Genomic DNA, 27,645 nt, shown 5'->3' on the forward strand with positions numbered 1-27,645 from the left:
GTGCCCTACAAAGAGGGTGTTTTTTGGACAGTTTTTTGCAATGTCTTTTTCACTTGTGCATTTATTCTCACAATTTGCATTACAAGCAAGTGTTCATGGCATAGAACTCATAGCATCATGGATCCTTGGGATGCTTTCAGTTCAGGTCAATAGATAAGTGCTCTTGTAATAGGTTCGTGTGCAACTGGCCTTAGTGCTGCTACTTGCTTTGGCTTGTCACCTGATCCTGCTTTGATATTCTATCAACCATTGTAAACCCATCTAAGGGTGAAGTCACACGAACGTATATCGGCTCGGTTTTTACGCCGAGCCGATATACGTTGTCCTCGTGTGCAGGGGGGGGAGGATGGAAGAGCCAGGAGCAGGAACTGAGCTCCCGCCCCCTCTCTGCCTTCTCTCCACCCCCTCTCCGCCCTTCTGCACTATTTGCAATGGGGAGAGGCGGAACGGGGCGGGAATACGTTCCTAGAATTAGCCCCGCCCCGGCCCGCCTCTCCCCATTGCAAATGCTGCAGAGGGGCGGAGAGGAGGCAGAGAGGGGGCGGGAGCTCAGTTCCTGCTCCTGGCTCTTCCATCCTGCCCCCCTGCATACGAGGACAACGTATATCGGCTCGGCGTGAAAACCGAACCGATATACGTTCGTCTGAATGCAGCCTAAGACTCATGTATCATTAAAATAGTGTATTTTGACTTATAGACTGGAAATACTAGTATATTTTGAATTATATATTGCAGTATAGCTTATTGAAATTATTAAATAACGTTCATTGAATACACAGGACTGCATTTCAAGTCATGAAAAATTCAATATTGACACATAATGAAAGTTAATAAACACATAGCTGATTGAATGTTTACAGTTTGTATTACAATGTATCATTCAGTAAGAAGATAAACACAGCGAAGACGATCCTGTTAATAATTTATACATACAGTAAACAAAATTATTTGGGAAAAATATTGACTGAAATGTTTAAAATTCCAATTAAGTATTCTAACCTCGTCTGTTTATCTCATCCGTGTCTTATACTTTTATATGACAGCAATGATTAACACAACTTGTTTTGTTCTGCATAACAATTCTAGTTTGCACGGACAGAAACAATATACAGTCTTCAAGAAGTAGATTTCAGATTTACATTCTATATTGCATTCTATAATCTTACTCATTAATATCAAGTCAAGGAGGCTGCTATATATTAGACATATTAAAGGATCTCATTGCAAGGCTGAAAACACGACTTTTGGTGCAGTTTGTGGTGCGCTTCCTTTGACATCAAACACAGAAGTGGTTATAACAGAGAAGTCTTTCCTTTATGCATTTCCTTAAAGGGGTTGTCCCGCGCCAAAACGTTTTTTGTTTTTTTTTCAATAGGCCCCCGTTCGGCGCGAGACAAACCCGATGCAGGGGTTAAAAAAGAAAACCGGATAGTGCTTACCTGAATCCCCGCGCTCCGGTGACTTCTTACTTACCTGGTGAAGATGGCCGCTGGGATCTTCTCCCTCGGTGGACCGCAGGTCTTCTGTGCGGTCCATTGCCGATTCCAGCCTCCTGATTGGCTGGAATCGGCACGTGACGGGGCGGAGCTATAAGGAGCCGCTCTCCGGCACGAGCGGTCCCATTCAGAAAAGAAGAAGACCGGACTGCGCAAGCGTGTCTAATCCGGCGATTAGACGTTGAAAATTAGACGGCACCATGGAGACGAGGACGCCAGCAACAGAACAGGTAAGTGAATAACTTCTGTTTGGCTCATAATTAATGCACGATGTACATTACAAAGTGCATTAATATGGCCATACAGAAGTGTATACCCCCATTTTGTTTCGCGGGACAACCCCTTTAAGTTGTTTTTCTTCGTTTTTACAAAAAGTCATCCCGAAAAACTACGTGTGAAGGGTTTCCCCACAGTAAATATTTACCCAGAATACCGCTGCTGAGACGCCACTGTTCCCTAGTACCAGTACAGCAATATCAAGCCTTCCAATTGTACGCTGTCTATAGACTGACTTCACTGGCAAATATTGGGTAAGGCCTCATGTCCACAGGCGGACCGGAGCCAGCAGCGGAATCCGACTCCGCCCGAAGACCGTGCGTACCTGTGCGGGTCTTCACTGTGGATGTGTATGGAAGTGCCGCTGATGCACATGCACAGTAGAGGCTTTTTTTTAACTCCCGCTTTCCTGTGGAATCCGCGGCCCGTCCACAATGCAAATCGGTCAGCTTCCATTGGCTTTAATGGAAGCTGTCCATGCGGGAACCACATTGAAATGGAGCGCTTTGGACCAATGATTGAGTGAACGAAAAGCAACAGGGCCTGAGTAGGATTGCAACTTTTTCATTTGACTAATGGAGCCCATCAAGGTATAGTAAACACCAAGCTGTGCCGAGGCAGTATGTGCAAAAGTAGTAGCCCTTTTAATGGCTGTGTCATCAGCACACAAAGCGAGGCACACAAAGCCTGGTCACTGGGAAATCTGTTCTTCTCAAGGAAGATTACTTATTTTGAACCATGCTTCAATGCAAACAACTTTTGGAAACCATGTTAAAGAGATGCATGGAACTGGAAAAGGCTGCAAAAAGTATTACTAAGGACCTGTGTGTATATTAATTCATGAATGGGTGAGTGCTGCCTCTGATTGGCTGAGCACTGTGACTAATCAGAGGAAGCTCTTAGCTGTCATTCAATAGCTGAGAGCTGCCTCTGATTGGTTACAGTGCTCAGCCAATCAGAGGCAGACCATTCAGCAGGTGGGGATTTTAAATCCCCACCTGCTGAATACTACTGAGAGCAGTGCAGGGAGAAGAGCTGGCTGGAATGTAGCTGAGCCCCAGCAGCTGCAGAGAGGTGAGCATAGATTTTTCTTTTATTTTTACACATTTTTGGATTGTTTTTCAGGGAAGGGCTTATATTTGAAGCCGTTCACCGAAAACTACTATAGTGCTTGCCGGTGGTCCATTGCTTTTAATGAAGCTGGCTGTATTGCCAGCTCCATTGAATTCAATGGGAAAACATTGCGCTCGTCTGTCACAGCTGTGCCAGAGGATCACGATCTTCACTGTATGTTCTCAATGGCTTCGGCGCTGCTGCCGGCCCGTTGAGCGCAAGGTGAAACCCCTGGAAGCGACAGTATCCGGGAGTTCCACATAGACAGAACACCGGTTTGCACAGAACGCAGTTACATGCGTTCGGCGAATCATTGTGTCCCATAATTTTTGCCGCAGGCACACAAACTCGCACATGTGACCGCTACTATTGAAAAGCATTGGTGCTATCTAGTGCGAATTTTTTGACGTGCGGAAAAACGTCCATTACAAATGCCCGTATGACTGAGCCCTAAGAAGTACAGCCTGCCCCCACACAGCTTAATTGTTAGTTTAGGTTTTAATTAATGTGGTGACACAAAACAATCAATCGTTTTTAAGTGATTGCACTGTGCAAAAGTAACAAAACATAAAAAAAATAACATTTGATGTTGACATAAACATCCTGACTAGCAGAATTAATCTAACATATAATTTATCCCCGTCAGTACAACAAACACCAATCCTGAAGTGCTATTCTATAATGTTTTTAGCAGTTAAAGGGGTTTTACAGAATTTTAAGTATTGACTTTCAGCCATAGGTGTTAACTTTCTTGTTTATTTCCATTAACAGTTAGTTATCCTTTATGTCCCGCAGATTCGGCTTGGCATGTTAAGATCGGAGCCACTTAGGGGCGTAGCTAAAAGCTCATGGGCCCGAGTGCAAAAGTTTATCTCTTAACCCCTCACACAGAGGTGTAACTTGAAGCTCCTGGGCCCCAATGCAAAACCCGTAACAACGCCCCTATTATTATGCTTTATTCATAGTACTGGGCTCCCTATATGGAGAGGAGAGGCCTTATCGTCCCCCTAAGGCTTCTGGGCCCGGGTGTACTTTCCCTGTATCCCCTATAGTTACACCAATGGAGCCACTTCTACCATACCGTAAACTGTACAGGGCTTCTCCTTCCTCTTCCCATATATTGTACTGGGCAACCCCTTAATTAGTAAACTATCAAAAATGACTTAAAGTGACTTTCAACAAATCCATGCCTTTCCACTATACAAGTGGCATTACGGCTCTCCTTTCATGCAGAACACTTTTCTTTATTGGAAGTTTCCTCAACTTTCTATTTTAGCATTTCATGGAATACTGACCTAAATTGAAAGTGAAGAGAGCAGGCAGCTGTCCGGCCATCGCTGCTCTGTTAACAGTTAGGATGGAGACTTTTTAATCCCCTTGGATTTTATATCTACCAAAACAGCTTGGGCCCATCAGCAAATTGCAGTGGCATATGGTCCAGGTTTATGAGTAATCTGGCACACGCTTAGGGCAAGGACGTCATCGCTCAACGAATGCAAGGAAAAAATCACAAAAATCTATATCGAAATATATCAAATTTGTGCATGCTATTTACAAACGGATGTTTCCCTCTGGAAGTCACATCTTTCTGGCACATGTGTCCCATTATTGTTATTGTAGCTGCTATTAGTTCTTCGGTTATCACACACATACATATCGCCGTGCCACATGGAAATATTTGTCTAAATGCAGCGCTCATTAAGAGATTTAAATACTTTAATGCTATTTGTCCTTCCTCCCATGACCACCCATCCCCCGCTATTCTATTCTCACATGATTTTTCCTTCCATTCGTTAATTCATAGCACATTAATTCCAGGGTTATTGTATTTATATTATCTTATGGCATTGTGTCCAATTATAGTCCTTTTACATCTAGGAATACATTCTAGAGTTTATATGGATGATGCTGGACTCTTCTTCAATGATTGTATACAACTGAATCGCAAGAAGTTTTTTTTTTCCCTTTTTTTACTGTTCGGTGTCCAAATATTTGTTGCAGTTTTTTTTTTTGCTCTGTTTAAAAGGAAACTGTCATCAGGTTTATGCTGATGGATAACTTTCTGCCTTTGCATTGTATAGGCAAAGAGCTGTCCATCATTAGGGCCGGTTTCACAAGGTTGAGAAAATGGTGCATTGAAATGCATTGCCCATTGACTTCAATGGGACCTTTAATGCCTCACATGGCTCTCGCATGCCGTGTGATGTACGATGTGCAATGGGAGGTCTCCCAATAAAAACCAATGGCAAACACTTTTGATCCTGTATAGCGTGAGAAACTCATGTGATGTAATCGAAAATTCACAGATGTGAGGCTTTTTGCCTGAAAACCGCCTTGCATCTACTGGTAAATCGAGCGTTCACAAGCACGATAGGGCCTGAATTTGATGGCCTGTTATCGTGATGGGCCGCACACCAAGTAGAAGAATGCTCCAAAAGTGTTGTTCAGTATTTTAATAAATGATCTGGAGGAGGGAATTGATGGGAAACTGATTATATTTGCCGATGAGGGATAGCTAACACTAGAGAAGTGAGAGAGAGAGTATCTGCGCCATGTGATGGATATTTCTTTCAATGTCCTCCACAAGGCTTGTACTGTAAATGCTGTGGACGTTCAGCAGTGTTTCCGTTATGTGAGACAATGGCCTTGGAGTGGCTTCACACACTGCATTTTTTGAAAAAAACGTTTGAAGCTGTTAATGTGGTTTTTGGAGCCAAAGCCAGGAGTGGACGCAGGAAAGAGGAGGAAAAGTCCCTTTTTTATAGCTCTTAATCTCTTTTAATCTACTTCTGGCTTTGGCTAAAAAAAACTGCATCAAAAACTGCAATTTCTAAAAAATACTGTGTTATGCCTTAGTCAGACGGGCGATTTTTTGCGAGATTTGCGGATCGCATGACGGATGCGCATCCGCAAATCGCGTGACCGGTGCACGCAAGTTGCCCGCAAATCGCCCGAAAATCTGCTACTAGCCACGTTTCATTAGAAACGGGCCGGAGCTGTCCAGCGCATTGCATTCAATGGAGCCGGCAATACAGCCGTCTCCATTGAAAGCAATGCGCTGCGGGCGAGCCCGGGATGAATTGTCGGGAAGGGCTTAAATATATAAGCCCTTACCTGCAATCCATCCTAAAATGTGTAAAAATAAAAAAAAATTGTATACTCACCTCCCGGCAGCCGGAGCTCCGTGCGGCCGTCCTGCAGTGGGTGTGAAGGGGGTGTGAGTCAGACCTGCCCCCTGATTGGCTCAGCGCTGAGCCAATCAGAGGCATGCCTCACTCACACCCATTCATGAATTCATGAATGGATGTCAGTCAGACCTGCCCCTAATTGGCTCAGCGCTGAGAGGCAGCAGTCACTCACCCATTCATGAATTCATGAATGGGTGTCTGAGTGTTTTCAGCCTCTGATTGGTCAGGGCTGTGACCAATCAGAGGCAGATCATTCAGCAGGCGGGGATTTTAAAGCCCCGCCGGCTGAATAGTGCCAAGAAGCAGTTCAGGAGAACTGACAGCGGCCGCGGCTGCACTCCGGCTGCAGCGGAAAGGTGAGTATACAATTTTTTTTTTATTTTAACACATTTTAGAATGAATTGCAGGGAAGGGTTTATATATTTAACCCCTTCCCGACAATTCACCCCGCGCACGCCGGCAGCCCATTGCTTACAATGGAGCGGCTGTATTGCCGGCTCCATTGAATTCAATGGGCAAACATCGTTCTTCTCTGTCACAGCTGTTACAGCTGTGGCAGAGAAGAATGATTTGTCTTCTATATGTTCTCAATGGGGTCGGCGCTGCTGCCGCCGGCCCCATTGAGCGCATATACAGAAGAGAACAGGAATCGCAGATCGCAGATAGGTGAGATCTGTGATTTTTTGTTCTATAATTTATCGGACGAGCGCATAAAAAGCGCTCATGTGTCCGATACCATTGCAAAGCAATGGTTTTATAAAATCACCGGACGCATGCGCATGCGCAAATCGCGCGAAAAATCGCCCGTCTGACTAAGGCCTTAGAAGTTATTCTTATTGCTGTCAAAGACACATAACAGTGTAAGCTCAAACATGATGGCCCCCATTTAACTAGATATTTCTCTGCATGACATTAGTGTAAGTAGCACCTTATTAACCCATTAGTGATGGCCAATATGCCTTTTTACTGAGCTCACTAATGGGATTTTAACCTGGACATTCCTCTTTTAAAGCTTAGTTGACTACTGACAGCCAGGCTCCTGCTCTAACCACCAGTAGTGGACAAACCTCAGACCTTGGCAGTTTAACCTCTTACATGCCAGAATCAATAGCAATTGCAGCATGTAAGTAGATGACATCGGGAGGGAGGTCTTCTGTCCCACATCACCAACCCCCGCAGTGCAATCGAAGGTACTATTGGGTATCCGTGGCAGCTGGAAACCTGACAAGGCCTCCATATCTTCCATGTATTAAAACCCATCTCTGGCAAACTCCAAGAGGCTGCTTGCTGTCATAGGCTCAGCTGAATCCATTCCATAAGTAAAGGCCCTGTTACACTGGACGATTACACTGTGCAACAATTTTTTAAAAAAATTCTCATAACCGAAAGTAATTGATACATTTCTGTAAAATTAAAACCTGTTGATTACACCTGTAAAGCTGAATAACAGCTAGAACGTGTCATGGTCAAGATATTTAACCCCTTAGTGACCTAGCTTTTTTTTGTTTTAAAAAATCGCAACTCCTTTATTTATCCAGCGGCGTAGCTATATGAGGGTATGTTTTTTGCAGGACGAGCTGTATTTTTCAAAGGTACTATCCAACGTGCTGGTGGATGATCCGCAGTGTTTCTGCCATGTGGAAACATACCCTATATGTTACATAAACCTACCCTTATAGTTTTCAGCCAGCACACGGTGTGTAACAGTGATTGTGAAATAGTTACACAATCACTTGTATTATTTTTTTGTTAAACAGGTTAATGGCGAGCCGACTGGATTAATTGTACAGGCAGATTTCCAAAAAATACAACACAACGGAAATCGGATGACATTATTCCCCATAATTGGAAAACCTTATGTGTTAGAAAAAAAACAGATATCATATTTGAATTCAGCGCACTAAAGTTACTGTAAGCCGCCTATCTGCCTATTGGTTACAAAAATTGTGTTGCACAGTGATATCATTCTGAGGGTGCATTCACACGAACGTATATCGGCTCGGTTTTCACGCCGAGCCGATATACGTTGTCCTCGTGTGCAGAGGGGGGAGGATGGAAGAGCCAGGGCCAGGAACTGTGCTCCCGCCCCCTCTCTGCCTCCTCTCCGCCCCTCTGCCCTATTTGCAATGAGAGGAGGCAGGACGGGGCGGGGCTAAGGTCCGGGAATTGGCCCCGCCCCCGTCCCGCCTCTCCCCATTGCAAATAGTGCAGAGGGGCGGAGAGGAGGCAGAGAGGGGGCGGGAGCACAGTTCCTGGCCCTGGCTCTTCCATCCTCCCCCCTCTGCACACGAGGACAACGTATATCGGCTCGGCGGGAAAACCGAGCCGATATACATTCGTGTGAATGCACCCTGATTGTTCAGACTCCTGCAAGGTTGTGGACAATAATCATCCCATTTAAAAGCATGCAGAAGCTAAATGTCTGGACGAGAATCAGTATGCTTAAAATCCTGAACGACCATCATTCAGTGTAAACAGCAGCCGTTCAGTACTGAATGACTGCTACTTACAGTGAGGGCCGGAGGGAGAGCGGGGAGAGAGCTCTCCTCCAACCGCCCAGCCTCCATGCCGGCCGCACAGTCAGAGATCCAGCAATACTCACTCCTGTGTAACAGCATGGGAGCGAGTATATGCGGGGACGAGTGTCAGGCATTGTTTGCCCGACAGGCGGCCCGTGTAAAAGGGCCTTAATGCAGTGTACTGTCCTAGCGATCGAACAATCACATCTTCTCTTGAGGGACTAAAAAATCGCGTAAAAAAGCCTAATAGTTTAATTTAAAGAAAAAATCAAACTTTTTAAATAGATAAAAGACCAAAGAAAACTTTTTAAAGGGAACACATAACAGATGTGACCTCAGGTGTGATCATCCAGGCCATGAAAATATTTTCTTATTTATCCCAAAAATAATTTTTTAAACTTACGCCAGAATCGCTCTTTTCTTTTGTTCCCTTCCCAAAAAAACACAATAGGAGACAATCCAACAGTCACATGTACCTCAAAATGCAGGGTTTATTTCTATATGCATCATTATGTTTATTCATGTAGAGACGCTGGATACAAGTATAAAGGACCAAACCTGCACCTACTAATGTCTATGAAGGGGCATGAATTTAAATCTAGTAACGTACCCAATGTGGATGTGATGGGTAGCAGTTATGGATCACCCCTCCATCACCTCTTCATATATATACAGTATATATATATATATATATATATATATATATATATATATATATATATATATATATTTATCTGTGCTTGCTGTCTCTATATTACCTAATATAATAGTACATTATCTCAATTATTAGTATAATGTATTACCTTATCTATCAGGCCTCGTTCACACGGGTAACACGGCATTGTCGTGAGAAAATCACAGCGATATTGCATCGCTAGTCTGTGTGATATCGCTGCAGTTTCTCGCAGTGATACTTCAATTTTGTAGCACTACAAAGTCGCATGACTTCGTAACACCACATGCAAGGATTTTTGCATATTTTTTAAATATAAGCCCTTCCCTGAAAATAAGCCCTAGCTGATGAAAAAAAGTATACATCCCCTTAGAAGCACTTTCAGCCCAGCCGCATCTTCTCCTTGGGTCCATGGCACAATTCTTCTTCATCTCTTTTGGCCAGAGATTGAAAAGCGCTGGCTGTGATTAGCTGACACGTAGCCAATCAGAGCCAGCGCTCGATGAATGGCTGTGATTGGTTCATTGAGTGCTGGCTATGATTGGCTAAGTGTCAGCCAATCACAGCCAGCACTTCCAGGAGGCGGGAATTTTTCAATCCCCAGCCAGAAGAGATGAAGGAGAATAGTGTCGGGGACCAGGGAGAAGATGCGGCTGGGTTGACAGCACTTCTAAAGTCATATATGCTTTTTTTTTTCCCCTGCAGCTAGGGCTTAGGTTATGGCTTTGCCAATACAATTTCCTACTGTCAAAGTTGTATAGCACCGCATGAAAATTGCATTTCGTGCAATGCGATGCAACAGAGAGAGAGGCTCCATAGGGAAACATGAGCTACAAAATCTCACGAGTTGCAGGCATATCCCGGGACCCGCAAGGTTTTTATGTTGGGTTTTCACATGCTACAAAACATTGCACATGTGAATTAACCCATAGGAGAGCATGGGCTTCACATACATGTGATTTGTAGCATTGTCGTAATGCGAGAAAATAGCGCAACTTTGTCGCTCGTGTGAACAAGGTCTTATTGGGATGTAGTACCATTAGATTGGACATTACCTTTAGGGCCCTGTCCCACGGTCGCGTGCCTTAAAAAAATCGTGTCTAAATAGAACCATTGGTTTCCTATAGACGTGTTCACACATAGGAATTTTAGATGCGCAATACGTACGCAGCTGCAAAAGATAGGACATGCGAGTGCAAACTCACGTCTGATCCGAGGTGCGTTCCATACGATCCAATAAGAGCCTTAAAAGCGCACAGCCCGCCCCTCAATACATGTAAACGGGCTACTTCAGTTCATGTGATCTTTTACAGGACCAAAGCCTCAAACTTTTCTTGCGGCTATAGTGTGCGAAAACAGGGCATGTGTGAAAGAGCCTTTACATCTATTTCAGCACTGTGACGCCTTTCGTTTAGAGGTATATCCTCGCTGTGTGTTTATTTTGGTCCACATGAATTGGGCCACGGCACTTCTGGTTTCAGCTTGCAAGGTCATCTGTGATCAGTAACACGCATTTCCAGGCCGCTCAATAGTGACACAGCGTTCACTGTCTGGGCTGAAAATGAATGCATGTGACATTGGCAGAAATGTCAAAAATGCACTGCTGTATTTTTAGAATAAAAAAAAATCCTAAATTAAAAAAAAACATATTTGGCTATGCTGCATGCATAAAAAAATCAATTTTTTCTAAGTAACGCTTATTTGCCTGAAGACATGAACGTCGTAAAAAAAACGCAATTTAAAAATTGCGCTTTAAAGTAATCAGAAAGTCATACATAGTCCAAAACAGTACCAATAGAGACTCGGGAACATCCCACAAAAAACGAGCCCTCGGCGAAAAAATATAAAAAGGTTGTGGGAGTCACAAAATGGCAGCAGAAAATATATATATTTTTTTTCAAAGATATTTTATTTTTTAAAAGTAGTACAGAAAAAAATGATGTACATTTAGTAGCGTAGTGAATAGAGATGAGCGAGCGTACTCGTCCGAGCTTGATGCTCGTTCGAGTATTAGGGTGTTCGGGATGCTCGTTACTCGAGACGAGCACCACGCGGTACTTGTCTCGATTAAACGAGCACTGACCATTGAATTCAATGCAGCCGGCAATACAGCCAGCTCCATTGAAAGCAATGGGCTGCCGGCGAGCGCAGGATGAATTTTCGGGAAGGGCTTAAAAATATAAGCCCTTACCTGAAAATCATCCTTAAGGGTGCGTTCAGACGAGCGTGTTTTGGTGCGAGCATACACACGCACTAAAACACGCTTGTATTTACAACACTGCATTCCCTATGGTGTGTGCACATGTCCGTACTTTGCAGGTGCGTGCCTGCAAAGATAGGACATGCGTGCACCATAGGGAATGCACGCATTGTTCTCCATGAAGCCGCGGCTGCTGCTGGCTCCCTGCATTCCTTTTCAGGGAAGGACTTTACATATAAGCTCTTCCCTGAAATAGAAAGATTTTAGTGTAAAAAAGAATAAAAATGCAGGCATTCTCTTCAATGGAGCCACTGCTGCTGCCGGCGACTCCATTGAAGACAATGGTCTGCTGGCACGCCTGAATTATTTTTCAGGGAAGGGCTTTACATATAAGCCATTCCCTGGAAATGAATTAAAAGTGATTTAAAAAAAAAAATAGATACTCACCTCGCTTCAGCTGCCGGGGCACAGCCGCGTCTTCTCCTGCTGTCCCCTGCACTGTGGTGCTGAACTGCTGATCTATCACCAGCCGGGGATTTAAAATCCCCGGCTGCTGAATGAGCTGCCTCTGATTGGTCACAGCCTCACCAATCAGAGGCAGCTCTCACTCACATCCATTCATGAATTCATGAATGGGTGAGTGCTGCCTCTGATTGGTCCCTGCGCTGAGTCAATCAGAGGCAGCACTCACTCACCCATTCATGAATTCATGAATGGGTGTGAGTGAGAGCTGCCTCTGATTGGTGAGGCTGTGACCAATCAGAGGCAGCTCATTCAGCAGCCGGGGATTTTAAATCCCTGGCTGCTGAATACTACTCAGTGCAGTTCAGAAGAACTGCCGGCCAGACACGGCTGAACTCCGGCTGCAACGGAAAGGTGAGTATACATTTTTTTATTTTTACACATTTTAGGATGATTTTCAGGTAAGGGCTTATATTTTTAAGCCCTTCCCGAAAATTCATCCCGCACTCGCCGGCAGCCCATTGCTTTCAATGGAGCCGGCTGTATTGCCGGCTCCATTGAATTCAATGGGCTAACATTGTTCTTCTCTGCCACAGCTGTTACAGCTGTGGCAGAGGAGAACGATCGTTATGCTGACAGTGGTGGTGGTGGGGGGGTGTCTCACTCTTGCCACTATTGTGGCTTAATAGTGAGACCTCGGAGCCCGAAATGCAGCCCTGCATGTTGCTCCTCGCCTGCCCTATCCATTTCTGTGTTTTTTACATGACTTTGGTGATTTGCTAAGATTTTCACAAATGAAAACCTTAGCGGAGCACCAGTCATATACAAAAATGCTTGAGTCACCCATTGACTTCAATGGGGTTCGTTACTCGAAACGAACTCTCGAGCATCGCGGGAAGTTCGACTCGAGTAACGAGCACCCGAGCATTTTGGTGCTCGCTCATCTCTAGTAGAGAATAATCCCACGGACCCACAGACTGAAGTTATCGTATCATTTTTACTGTAGAAACAAGATTTCCCCAAAGTTGTTGGAATTGCAGGATTTTTTCCATTTCATTTTTTAATTTTTTTAAAGTTTTTCAGTACATTACATGGTACATTAAGTAATACCCTTAAAAAATACAAGTTGACCTTCAAAAAAGCCCTCAGATAACTACGGTGAGGGATTAACAAAAGAGTTATGATTTTTTAAAAGTCGTCTGGAAAAAAAGAAAAAATGAAAAAACAGGTCCGCATCCTAAAGTAGACAATAATAAATCCCTTTAGGGCTCAGTCAGATGGGCGTTTTTATCTGCGCATGTTACTTGCGTTTGCGATCCGCATCTATTAAGAACCAATGCTTTTCAATGGCAGCAGTCATATGTCCAATATTTACCTGTGCACAAGTAACTGCGGCATCTGTCTTTTTTGGATGTAAAACCCCTGGATGCTGTCACACCCAGGGGTTTCACCATGTGCCCAATGAGGTCGGTGGCAGCAGCGCCGATCGCATTGAGAACATACAGTGAAGATCACGATCCTCTGGCACAGCTGTGGCACAGGAGCATGATGCTCTCTCATTGAATTCAATGGAGTCGGCGCTGCAGCCAGCTCCATTGAAGGCAATGGGCTGCCGGCAAGCCCTGCAGTGATTTTCGGGGTAGGGCTATAAATATAAGCACTTAAAGCACTTACCTGAAAATCATCCCTAAAATGTGTAAAAAAAATAAAAAATAAGTAAAAAAAAAAAAATATATATATATATATATATATATATATATATATATATATATTAGAGATGAGCGAACGTACTCGTTTCGAGTACTTACGCACCCGAGTACCGCCATTTTCGAGTACTTCAGTACTCGGGTGAAAAGATTCGGGGGGAGCCGGGGGGCGGGGAGAGGCGTGGCGGTGCGGGGGGTAGCAGCGGGGAACAGGGGGGAGCCCTCTCTCCCTCTCCCCCTCACTCCCCACTGCTACCCCCCGTGCCGCCACGGCCTCCCCCGAATTTTTTCGCCCGAGTACGGAAGTACTCGGAAATCGCGGTATTCGGGCGAAAAAGGGGCGGGGCCGAGCACGTTCGCTCATCTCTAATATATATATATATACTCAACTCTTCACAGCTGCCGGGGCTCAGGCCCGTCTAGCCAAGTCTTCTGCTGCACGGCTCTCAAGTGCTTTCAGCCGGCAGAAAGGGCTGCCTCTCATTAGCTTAGTACTGTGACCAATAAGAGGCAGCACTCATCTATTGAATGACAGCTGAGAGCTGTCTGTGATTGGTTGCAGTGCTCAGTCAATCAAAGGTAGCCTTTTCAGCAGGTGGGGATTTTAAATCTCCACCTGCTGAAAGCACTTCAGAGTAGCGCAGGAGAAACTGCAGCTGTACACGCCTGAGCTCCGGAAGCTGCGGAGAAGTAAGTATATATTTTTTTCATTTTTTACATGTTTAGGGGATGATTTTCAGGGAAGGGCTTATTTTTAAAGCCCTTCCCTGAAAATCACTGTAGGGCTTGTTGGCAGGCCATTGTTTTCTATGGAGCTGACTATAGCGCCGGCTCCATTGAATTCTATGGGATAGCATTGCGGTCCTCTACCACAGCTGTGGCAGAGGATTTCTTCATCTCAACGGGAAGTCCCCTTGTCACTGGACAGCGTGACAATGCTGCCATAGTGCTCGGTGACAAGGGGACTCCCCGCAGAGATAAAGAAATCCTCTGTCACAGCTGTGGCAGAGGATCGCGCTCTTCTCTGTATGTCAATAGGGCCGCCGCTGCTGCCACCGGCCCCATTGATCAAGGGTGGAACAACTGGATATGACAACATCCAGGGGTTTTACATCCAAGGAATCCCCTGTTGCAGCTGTCACAGCCACAGCAGGGGATAGCTGGCAGCGTACTTTATGTGTACACAAACACAGCCAACTGCGTTTTTTTCAGTGTGATGCTGGCTCCGGTCACGCAAATTTTTTTACACATGCGTTTTTGCGCACATAAATTCACACATAGAAACGCCCATCTGACTGAGCCCTTAAGAGGTAGTCACTTTGTATGCTAGAGTATTAATGCTAAACTGTTTGTTGAACCTTGTTAGAAGAATTGTTAATTAGGTTGTTGTCAACCGTATAGAAGCTCCATATTTAGGGTGCAGTCAAACATGCAATTTTTTAGCGCATGTGTAGGCGCAATAAAAAAATTGCATCTATTAGAACCAATGCTTAGCAATGAAAGCAGTCACATGTCCGATCGTTACATGCACAAAAAAATTGCACTGCAAAAAAATAGAACAGCGTTTATAGCATGTGTTAAAAACTGGCACATCCAAGGGTTAAAGCTGTCACATCCAAGTGTTTCACGTTGTTGTCAATGGGGCTGACTGCAGCAATGCCGGCTCAATTGAAAACATAGGGAGTAGATTGCGCTGCCCTGTCACAGCTGTGACAGCTGTGGCAGAGGAGCGCAATGCTATCCAGGCACTGCTGCCGCCCCATCGAAAGCAGTGGGATGAAGACAACCCCTGCAGTGATGATTTTGAATGGCTTGAAATATAAGCCCTACCGCAAAAATCATCTCTAGTTGTAAAAAAAAAGAAAATGTTAACTCACCTAAGAAAGTGCTGCCTCTGATTGGTTGAGCGCTGTGACCAATCAGAGGCAATGCTCAGACATTCATTGAATGACAGATGAAAGCCCTGGATGTGACAGCATTCAGGCGTTTCACATCCAAAAAAATCCTTGCTGCAACTATCACAGGTGATTTTTATGTACGATTTTTTTTTCGTTCATGAGATTTTTAACACATGTGATGTGCGATATTTTAATTGCACATATACATGCGCCAGATAATCGCTTGTTTGACTGCACCCTTAGGCCTTGTTCACACGAGCGTTGTTTTGAGACTTCTAGCTGCCTGAGACTGTTTTGAAGCTCTTTCAGCAGGCAGGGTTTAAAAATCCCTGCCTCCTGTAAGGGCTGTATCTGGTTGGCTGAGCGCTAAGCCAATCACAGGCAGCGCTCAGCCATTCATTGAATTACAGCTGAGCGCTGCATGTGATTAGGTCACAGCGCTCAGGCAATCACAGGCAGCATTCAATCACAGTGTTCAGTGATGAGGGGACTCCCCGTTGGGAATATTTACACGCAGCACGAACCTACTCGGTGCACGCATGTCCTATCTTTTGAAGGTACGCAAATTTGTACTCCTGTTAAACACGGACATGTGAACACACCAGAGGAAAAGAATGGTTCTAATAGACCTGTGGTTTTGTTTGCACATACGCGCTCATGTGAACGAGGCCTTAGAGTGGTGAAAAGGATTCGAACTGGTCTGGACAACAGTTTGCATTTGTCTTCTAATACCTCATCAGTCAACTTACAAATAAACAGTTCTGTAAAGAAAAACTATTCTGACCTATTAAACAGAAGGGAAGTGATGGTATACAGGATTATTGTTACCATGGTAAATAAAGTCAAGATTTTTGGACTATATCAGATTTATTTCAATAAATTGCATTTTTTTATTTATTTAATATAATGACTATAATGGAATGTTTGGCTATATAATTTTAATTCAGATATATATTAATATTCCTATGATAGCAAACATGAGCATCAAAAGAAAAAAAACTGTTTTTAATGCGGCATCTAAAAACTGAACACAAACTGCATATAAAACATTTCAGAATGAAACCTTTCACGCCCCAGGACATATATTTGCATCCTGGGTGCCCAAGGTTTGCATGGAGGGGAACTGAGGGCAAAAACACATGGGTGCATGTGCAATTAGATGCGCCACTATGAAAAGTAGTTGCGCACAAACTGGGCTTTTTTCTTGGGCCACTCCAACTCTGTGCGACAGCGGGAAAATAGGTCCTGCCGTACCTTTCCGAGACTTAGTATTAAGTATGTGCGGGAAAGATAGGGCAAGTCCTATCTCTTCTCGCCCGTACTATTAACGAACAACAATCCCTCTAATAAAAGTGAACGCACTGAAATTAATAGTTTGGTTTTGTCCCGTTATGCGCCGTGGTTATCATGCTAAAAGACGCCCATGTGAAGAAGTCCTGAGAGGTGAGCCTGCTACATACATGGCTGGTGCAAGTTGTTTTTGACAATGTTCACACTGATTGCAGCTGTTAATCCTTTAAATGCCGCTCTGAATCGTGATAGAAACATTTAAATCCTCTGATCAGTGTTTTTGGGGGTCACAAATAACCACCTCACAATGTGATCACAAGGTGCCATTTAGTTGCCATGGGAGTCCATGGCCTTCCGAATTCCCACAGTGCTGTCATGTATTTTTGTCTGTTAAGACGTGTCTGTGGCATGTTTTAATATGATGCCTGCAGAAATACCATATACAAACAGCAATATTTAAGTATTTTAGTATAGGGCATCAAATGATCACAAGTTCAAGCCTCCTTAGGGACCTAGGCCAGGTTCACATGGGTAGGTCAGATTCTGCATGCGGGAGGCCTACAGCAGATTCCAGCTGTAGGCCCGTTCTGTGATCTTGCGTACCTCATTAAACTGTATTGTTTTTGCTTGTTTGTCTTTCCCGCGCCTGTCGCTAAGCGATGGCATGGGTACCCGCAGCCCATACGCAATGTTAATTGCATATGGGTTATGAGTCAGATGCCTCCATTGACTTCAAAATAGAGCATGCTGTGATTTTTCTTCCACTCGTAGCATATGCAATTGGTATCCGCCATTGTGAAGGAAAAATCGAAAGTACATGCCTTTCAATGCCCACGTTTTACCAAGGGTTGTCTACAATACAAATCCGTAAGACCAGCCTTGAAGAAGTAGAAAAGTTAAAAACACATCCTTTTCCAACACTCATAATAACAAAAAACAAAATCATATTTGGTATCGCTGTAAAAGTAATCAAAAATAGTCTATCAAAGTAATGCATTATTTACCCAGCTTGTCATCATGAACATCATCATGGTAAAATTGCCCATTTTTGGTCGCCCATCTCTAAGAAAAAGTTTATTAAAAAGCAATCAAAAAGTTGTATGCATTTTAAAATGGTACCAATAGAAACTACAGGACATCCTACAAAGAATGATCCAACAGTAGAGATGAGCGAACGTGCTCGGCCACGCCCCTTTTTTGCCCGAATACCACGATTTCCGAGTACTTCCGTACTCGGGCGGAAAAATTCGGGGGGCGCCGTGGCGGCACGGGGGGTAGCAGTGGGGAGTGGGGGGGAGAGGGAGAGAGAGAGGGCTCCCCCCTGTTCCCCGCTGCTACCCCCCGCACCGCCACGCCTCTCCCCGCCCCCCGGCGCCCCCCGAATCTTTTCACCCGAGTACTGAAGTATTCGAAAATGGCGGTACTCGGGTGCGTAAGTACTCGAAACGAGTACGTTCGCTCATCTCTATCCAACAGCTATGACAGAAAAGGACAAAAAAGTTAGCAGAAGATGACAACAGAAATTGTTTTCAAATATATTTTATCTTTTTGAAAGTACCGATAGTACTGCAAAAAAAAAAAAACTATGGAAATTTGGTATTGCCATAATCTGACCGTCCCACAGAACTAAATTACCCAAGTAATTTTTGCTGCAATGTGGGCGCCATAAAAACAAAACCCCATCAACAATAGCAGAATTGCAGATTTTTTTTTTTCATTTCATTCCACTTGAAACATTTTTGCAGTAAATGATATGGTATGTTAAAAAACACAACGTCACACGAAAAGAAGCTCCAGACTGCTACATCAATGGAAAAATAAGAGTTCAGATATTTTGAAGGAAGGGACGAAAACACAAAAATTAAATTTAAAAAAGTAAAAAAAAAAGACTATGTCATCAGGGGTTAATCAACTGTGCTAGAGATGAGCGTTATTCGAGTCGAGGTTTTCGTAAAATTCGAGAGCTCTACTCGAGTAACGAACCCCATTGACTACAATGGGAGACCCGAGCATTTTTGTATGTGGGACGCCGGGTCCCGAGATTTTTTTTTGGGTTCGTTTCTCTCTCTCTCTCTCTCTCTCTCTCTCCCCTGCCAGGCAGGCAACCCAAAAATTTGCCATTGACGTGCGGGGAGGGGCAAAAACTGACACGTCACAGCGGGGAGGAGCCAAAAACTGGGGCGGGGTCGAACACGGCGTGATGCTCGCTCGAGTAACGGGCACGATCGAGTACGCTAATGCTCGAATGAGCATCAAGCTCGGCAGAGTACGTTCGCTCAACTCTAAACTCTACCTTCACCTATAGGCTTGATTATTATTTGACAATTGTACAATGGTAATGTAGATTGAGGAAAAATACAATATGTGGAATGATTACATTGAATCTTAGCAATGCAAATATAGAACCGTCAAAACTGTAAAAATATATATATATTACCAGAGTTGAAAAGTGTTGCTCCAAACGTGTTTCTAAGGGTTTCTTTATATGAGCATATGCGCAAAAACACGTTTGTCTGCACATAGTACTGTACAATTGCGCATACAGGGCCAGTTCACATACCGGTTCTGTGGATTAGAAAGCTACTAGCCTAACTTTGTAGTTTTGCACAGTGTTTCATGCATCCCCTTGCGTATTTGTGCACTCCCAATAGTCGTCCATGGGGGCCTTTGCTGCGCAAAACAATAGAGCAGATCCTACTTTTTTCTGCAGGCGTAAAACATGCCCGTGGGGATGAATCCATTAAAATTAATGGGTTCTGTTCTGACTATTGTGCACATATATATAAAAAACATGTGCAAATACATGGAATCTTGTGTGTTATTGCCATATAACCAAATTAACCTTGATTGAAATAAGACACAAGTGACCGATTTGGGGAATTAAAGGCCGCAGTATTTTATTAAAGGGTTCCCAAAGGGGAATTTGTCTCCCAACACCGTTCACCATAAACTAAATATCCCTATAAACCAAATATGAATCACCATGTAATAACTGAAACCAAGACTTATTCTTCCAGACTCAAGTAATCATGTAATAACTTAAATGAGGACCTTGTCTTCCAGACTCGAGTCCACCCACCAACCAATGAATTCAGACGCCAAATCCATCCACATTAGCAAGCGATATCCCACTTAATCGAATACCACCACAGCATAAATCAAAAGGGGAGGGAGGGTGGAGGAGCTTTGACTTGACTTCTTCAACTGCTGATGAATCACTTATTTCCAAACTTCTTATAGCTCCACTCCTTCCTGCCGTTTTACCACCGTAAATCAGAAACCGTTGCTTGGCCAGTTGTTCCTCTCCTCTTCTTCCCGCCATTTTCACATTGGCCAATCCGACCCTGTTCTCAAGCCAGCTGTTACCGGAGAAGATATTCAGGAATCTTCCATGGATGATCTCATTTGACAGGGAAATGAACTCAAGCACCAGGTGAGATACCAAAAACTTCATTACTGAAGGTATATGAGGGTACACTGAGGGTATATCGGGCTTACAGTTGTGTGAAGAAGCCCTAAAACTCATAATTTGTTGAATTTTTTGTGCCAAAAAACCACATATATTAAAAACAAAAAGTGTTAAAGCCATTGAATTGTGTGATTTATGGACCAAGTTTAGACTTGTCTTTCCGTATGAATTTTTTATTTTATATATCCTATTATTTTATTTTTGTAACCACACTTAAAATATTACTGTTGATTAGGATTTCAAAAACACTATTTTCACATATCTAAAACTTTCTATTATTATTCTTGCCCATTTTGCATTAACTGTAGAACTACAGATAAGATGCAGTTTTGCTTCAGCAGTCCAATCCATTTTACATTGATTTCCATGTGAAAATACTGTAGGAAGGAAAACCATATTTCTCAGCCTCAAAAAATGTATGTTGTTTTTCCTGTTATTAACAGTGAAGTTGATGAAGACTATATCGGATAAGCAATTTAAAAAAAAATCATCACTTGTGCAAACCTTTCAACAAACAAAAACATAAAGACGGAAAAACCCTAGTGTGAAAGTGCCATTAGACGTGTAAAGTCAGATGAGCTCGTTGGTTGGTATTTACTACTGGAGGCTCTAAAGTGTCTATTTCACTGGCAACAAAATCTGAATGAGCATATTTTTATTCATAAAGGACACATTTCTGCTGTATATGAGGAGGCACATGCCTAAGGACTCTCTCTGATGCATTTGTTTGCATAACTAAATATTCCATGAAGTCTGACTTAAGGAATTCTTAAAGTGGACTGGTCTTGCACAAATGCTTGGAATACGGTACATATCTGCTTGCACTGCAGATAAGAAAGCCAAAAACAGCCATTGAATGTTTTTGAGACCGTTATCTCCAGTTTGGGTCCACTTTATGACAATATGTAGGACAGCTTGCCTATTTGTAGGTTATCCACTACTTGTCCACGTGCTCCTTGTATTTGGTTGTGGACTAGCAGTAAGCAGATACATAAAAGCTCATCCTACCCTACCTATTGTCAAAAAGTCAAGTCTTCTGTAAAATGTCTAATCATTAGAGATGAGCGAACGTGTTCTTAACGAACACTTACGCACCCGGACACCGGCTTTACCGAGGACTTCAGTGTCCGCGCGTAAAGATTCAGGGGGCGCCGGGGGGCGGGGAGAGGCGCGGCGGCGCGGGCGGCAGCAGCGGCGAACAGGGGGGAGCCCTCTCTCTCTCCCTCTCCCCCCCACTCCCCGCCGCACCCCCCCCCGCGCTGCCACGGCGACCCCCGAACTTTTTTCGCCCGAGCACGGAATTGCTCGCAAAGTTCGGTGTTCGGGCGAAAAGGGGCGGAGCCGAACACGTTCGCTCATCTTTACTAATCATCTAATGCATAAAGTGAATGGAGGCAGAACGGGCCGGAGATCGTTCCAGACCAGTCACCTCCATTCACAGTAAACAGGTCATCATTAGAGATGAGCCAGAACGCTCGGTTAAGGCAATTACTTGAGTGAGCATCAGTCTTTTCGAGTAACTGCATACTCGTCCAAGAAAATTCAGGTCGCAGCAGGGAGCGCCCCCCTCCCCCCCACTCCCACCCCGCAACACCCTTCTCACCCCCCCCCCCCCCAGATTTTTTCGGATGAGTATGCAGTTACTCAAAAAGACCGATGCTCGCTCGAGTAATTGCCTTAACTGAGCGTGCTCGCTCATCTCTTGTCATCATCCATAGATCAACAATAGCCTGTTTACACGGAGCATGAAAGATTCAATCAGTGATTTATCGCTGCTCGTTCTTTCCACAAATACATTCAAGCTGCATAATTATCTTGCGGACAAGGGATTTGCACAATAATCGTGTCGTGTAATTATCATTTTTGGAGCTAAATACAAAGGGACTAAATACTATATTTACGCTTTTTAGCCACTTATCTATTTTTATCTGTTTAGTCGGGGAGACTCAGTCTCGCCACATGGTGCTGTTTTGTACGGCTTTTTTTCAGGTCGATCATTTGCATATTGGTGTTGACTTTGCTAGTATCAAGCCAGCAGTTTCTTTGGTGGTCAAGTCTTCTTTTTCCGCTGACCACTCCAACATTATCCATGTCTCTAATGAATTAACTCGCATTGTATGTCCGAAGTTTGAGAGTCTCCGTCTCGTAATTTTGCCTTCCAATCAGAGGTGTAACTTGAAGCTCCTGGCCCCAATGCAAAACCTGTAACAGGGCGCCCAACTATAATGCTTTATTTATAGTACTGGGCTTCCTATATGGAGAAGAGAGGCCTTATGGGCCCCTTAAGGCTCCTGGGCCCGGGTGCAACCGCATCCCCTATAGTTACGCCCCTGCTTCCAATGCAAACTTAGGTTTGATGCAGTCTAGACTCTAACTGTTACCATTTCCCGGTCTTCTCTATTGACAATCTTGAAATAGGTTTTTCATTGTTTCTTCCTCTGTATAATACAGCACCACAACTACTTATTCGTCATCTTACTTTGAATCATGGAAGCCTTTACAAGAAAACCCTTCTGTGCTAAATATGTGATAATAGGTCCTACCAAGATTTTCTATAAAGGAGTCCACCTTGTCTTTGCCCAGGCTACCCGGATATTAAAGTTTTGCCATGGTAAGCATTTTATTTATGCAAAAATGTCCAATGGTTGTACTTCCTTCAGGAATGATAGCGGTAGGACGTTTTCTGTAAGTTCATAGTTTTGTAAAGATTTCAAGCAAAGAGAGAAAAAAACACTCTTCAGGCCTTAGTCACACGGGCGTTTTTTCGGGCGATTTGCGCATCGCATGACGGATGCGCATGCGCAAATCGCGTGACCGGAGCCGAAAAATCGCCGGAAAAATCTGCTCCTAGCCGCGTTTCATTAGAAACGGGCCGGAGCTGTCCAGCGCATTGCATTCAATGGAGACGACAATACAGCCGTCTCCATTGAAAGCAATGCGCTGCGGGTGAGCCCGGGATGAACTGTCGGGAAGGGCTTAAATATATAAGCCCTTCCCTGCAATCCATCCTAAAATGTGTAAAAATAAAAAATATATATGTACTCACCTTCTCCCGGCAGCCGGAGCTCCGCGCGGCCGTCCTGCAGTGGGTGTGAAGGGGGTGTGAGTCAGACCTGCCCCCTGATTGGCTCTGCGCTGAGCCAATCAGAGGCATGTCTCACTCACACCCATTCATGAATTCATGAATGGATGTGAGTCAGACCTGCCCCTGATTGGCTCAGCGCTGAGAGGCAGCAGTCACTCACCCATTCATGAATTCATGAATGGGTGTGTGAGTGAAACCTGCCTCTGATTGGTCAGGGCTGTGACCAATCAGAGGCAGATCATTCAGCAGGCGGGGATTTTAAAGCCCCGCCGGCTGAATAGTGCCGAGAAGCAGTTCAGGAGAACTGACAGCGGCCGCGGCTGGACTCCGGCTGCAGCGGAAAGGTGAGCATACATTTTTTTTTTAATTTTAACACATTTTAGGATGAATTGCAGGGAAGGGCTTATATATTTAAGCCCTTCCCGACAATTCACCCCGCGCACGCCGGCAGCCCATTGCTTTCAATGGAGCGGCTGTATTGCCGGCTCCATTGAATTCAATGGGCAAACATCGTTCTTCTCTGCAACAGCTGTTACAGCTGTGGCAGAGAAGAATGATTTGTCTTCTATATGTTCTCAATGGGGTCGGCGCTGCTGCCGCCGGCCCCATTGAGCGCATATAGAGAAGAGAACAGGAATCACAGATCACAGATAGGTGCGATCTGCGATTTCTGTTCTATAATTTATCGGACGAGCGCATAAAAAGCGCTCATGTGTCCGATACCATTGCAAAGCAATGGTTTTATAAAATTGCCGGACGCATGCGCATGCGCAAATCGCGGCTAAAAACGTCCGTCTGACTAAGCCCTCAGACTGAATATGCCAATCATGTCTTGTGGGATTCATGGGCCCTGGTGGCAATTGTAGCAATGCTTCAGACAAAGTCTTTCTTCAGGATGGTTGCAGGAGTTCTACAGCATGTTAGACGTCAAACGTAAGGTAAATTAATGCAGGAAAGCCATCCATTAGAAGTAAACATACTGTGTAACTTACACTTTGAATCAGTGGGCAATAAGTCTTAAAATTGGGGAAAAAAACAGCTTTTATGCATCAAGATAAATAAATAGTCATTTTATTAATACATTTTGTTATCACTTGGAACATGACTGATAATAGTTACATTAAGTCTATTGTCAGTTTAACTTGCTAATGACCATTGGCCATATCAAGGGTGATTATTGGAAATCTTATAGGCACTCAGTAGCTGATAAATAGTCCAAAATGTTAATAATGGCCATTTCTAAAGCATCTGTAATGTTTAGGTACATTTTATTACAGTACTGAATATTGCAAACACACTATAACTTCATATACTGGAACGCTGTGTAGGTGCATGAAAGGGAATATTTGAACATATCCATAGCCATATATATTATATATTTATATGCAATATTTAAGAATAGCTATATATACAATTAAAATGAAAAAGGGCATAACTGAAAATCTAAGACCCCTACAGGAAAATCTGGTATGTGTCCACTCACACGGCTTACTTATTATTTGGTAGCAGAATTAGGGATATAATCAGTATTTAGGGCCTGGTGGTAAAAATGTATTTTTTATCGGTCTATTGGGCCTTTTTTCGGTGATATAATAAGAGTACCATTATCTTGTAGCAAGCTGTATATTCCAAACTTATCCTTGGGTTTACATAATCTCATCACTAGAAGGCCATCTCCTAGAAGGTCAAAGCACATTCCAACCAGATGCCTGGTTCTGGGAGCTCTTGAACAATATGCAGTGGAGATTAGGGACCCTTAGGACTGGTGCCATTATGAGCAGGAGATACATGAGATGGCTTGGGAAAGAGGGGTGATTTGCAAATTTTTACCGAGAGCCAAAGTATCTGCTGCAGACAAGTGTCAATGTACCTCGAACGCACTGGAGTCTTCTTTGTACCTTGACTCCAACTACAGTGGATCTCTGATTAGAGGCCATCAAGGAGGTGATCTATGATGCAGACTTCCACCAAATACCTTGCAAAAGGCCTCCAGGAATGGAGTTCCTCTGCATCTCTCTCCTCTGGATACAATGTCCCAAAAATTCAATGTTGTTCCTGATAGCAGAAGTGCTAATTTTTTAAGGGGGTTTCAAGATCAACTATCATCCGCAAATGCGACTCTAGGAGCAAATCACAGGACCCAAGATGTCCCATCTGTTTGCCCTACAGTTGCTCCACCAATTGCTTCCTATAGCTGTAAAGAACATTTGTACAATGTTGTGGAAGAAGTAGGACCATTCTTGCATGTAAATGTGTTTCAGTTCATCAATATTTCTGGGATGCCCTTCATGCACAGCCCTCCTCAGGTCATACAACATTATTCTGATAGGGTTAAGGTTAGGTCTGTCATTTGGCTATTCCAAAATCTAAAACATCTCTTTTCAAGCATTCTTTAGTTGATTTACTTGTGTGCTTTGTGTCATTCTGTTGTTGCATTATCCATTACAGTAGTTTTGCACCTGCACATTTATTTCACTTTGCTAATTCCCTTTTACTCGGGTCAATAATCTTGACAATGATGTTTGTTGGCTGCTCGGGTCTCTTGTGCTGTGGCAAAAATCCCTGTTGTTGGCACTACATCTCTCTTTGTAGATGGGAGATGTTGCTGTGGAAAGCAATGAAAGTGCATTTGGTACAAAGGACCACTAAGACAGACTACATCGTCCATTGGCTCTTTAGGTGAGCACTGACCTCATCGTATAGCACTGGTCATAGCTCAGAGTGAGCCATGTAAAACCACAAAGGTGTGTTGACTAACTTTGACTTTTTTATAAAGAATATTAATTGTTATTAAGTACATTTTTGAACAATGAAATACAAGGTTGGATAAAGTCATATAACGAATGTAGCTGTGAGCATGCAGCACAACAAAAGACCAGTATATTAAAGGGGTTGTCCCGCGGCAGCAAGTGGGGTTATACACTTCTGTATGGCCATATTAATGCACTTTGTAATGTACATCGTGCATTAATTATGAGCCATACAGAAGTTATTCACTTACCTGCTCCGTTGCTGGCGTCCTCGTCTCCATGGTGCCATCTAATTTTCAGCGTCTAATCGCCGGATTAGACGCGCTTGCGCAGTCCGGTCTTCTTCTTTTCTGAATGGGGCCGCTCGTGCCGGAGAGCGGCTCCTCGTAGCTCCGCCCCGTCACGTGCCGATTCCAGCCAATCAGGAGGCTGGAATCGGCAATGGACCACACAGAAGACCTGCGGTCCACCGAGGGTGAAGATCCCGGCGGCCATCTTCACCAGGTAAGTAAGAAGTCACCGGAGCGCATGGATTCAGGTAAGCACTATCCGGTTTTCTTTTTTAACCCCTGCATCGGGTTTGTCTCGCGCCGAACGGGGGGGGCTATTGAAAAAAAAAAAACCCGTTTCGGCGCGGGACAACCCCTTTAACTAAAGCCTTGTCAAAGTATTATCAGTTTCCAGACTAAAGAGATATTTAGAAATTAATATATTTGCAAAGCAGCAAGAACCTCCAGTCAGATCTACACCTTGTATTATTATGTGCCACACTGGAGCTCATGAACTCAAACTAACAGTTATTATTTAGGGCTCATTCAGACAAGCGTGTTTATGTGCTTAGATAGGTGAGCACAAAACCGCGCATCTGTTCACATGTCCGTGTTTTACAGGTGTGCAAACACGTCTACCTGCAGGACATAACATAGGACATGCATGCACCGCAAAGGTCCATGGTGTATGTAAATATTCCCCTTGCTACTGAACACTGTGACAGCACTGTCACGGTGTTCAGTAATGATGGAACTTCCAGTGGGGAAAAAAGAATCCCCTGCCACAGCTGTCACAGCTGTAGTAGAGGATCACAATGTTCTCCCATTGCTTTAAATGTGGCCCCCACTGCAATGGGCACAAACCTTCATTCATGCTTTTTTTGGCACATCCGTGGATGCATGGTTTTGTGCACGCAAATACACACTCGTCTGAATGAGGCCTTACTCCCTTTATTACACCCATTAAGGATGGGACTGAATAATTGCCCCTGCATTCAGGGTACAGTAAAAATGCCATATCTTTATTTCGTGAGTCAGTATGATTACAGCGATACCAAATTTATAGTTTTTTAAAATGTAGTACTGTTACAAATTCTGTTGCCATCATTTGACCCTCTCCCCTATAACTTTTTTATTTTTCTATCGATAGGATTGTGTGTGGGCTCATTTTTTGTAAAGTCACATGTAGGTTTTATTGATATAATTTTTGGGGAAAGTACTGCTTTTGATCGCTTTCTTATTCACCGTCAA

The sequence above is a fragment of the Eleutherodactylus coqui genome, chromosome 7 (genome assembly GCF_035609145.1).
Source record: "Eleutherodactylus coqui strain aEleCoq1 chromosome 7, aEleCoq1.hap1, whole genome shotgun sequence".
Classification (NCBI taxonomy): Eukaryota; Metazoa; Chordata; class Amphibia; order Anura; family Eleutherodactylidae; genus Eleutherodactylus; species Eleutherodactylus coqui.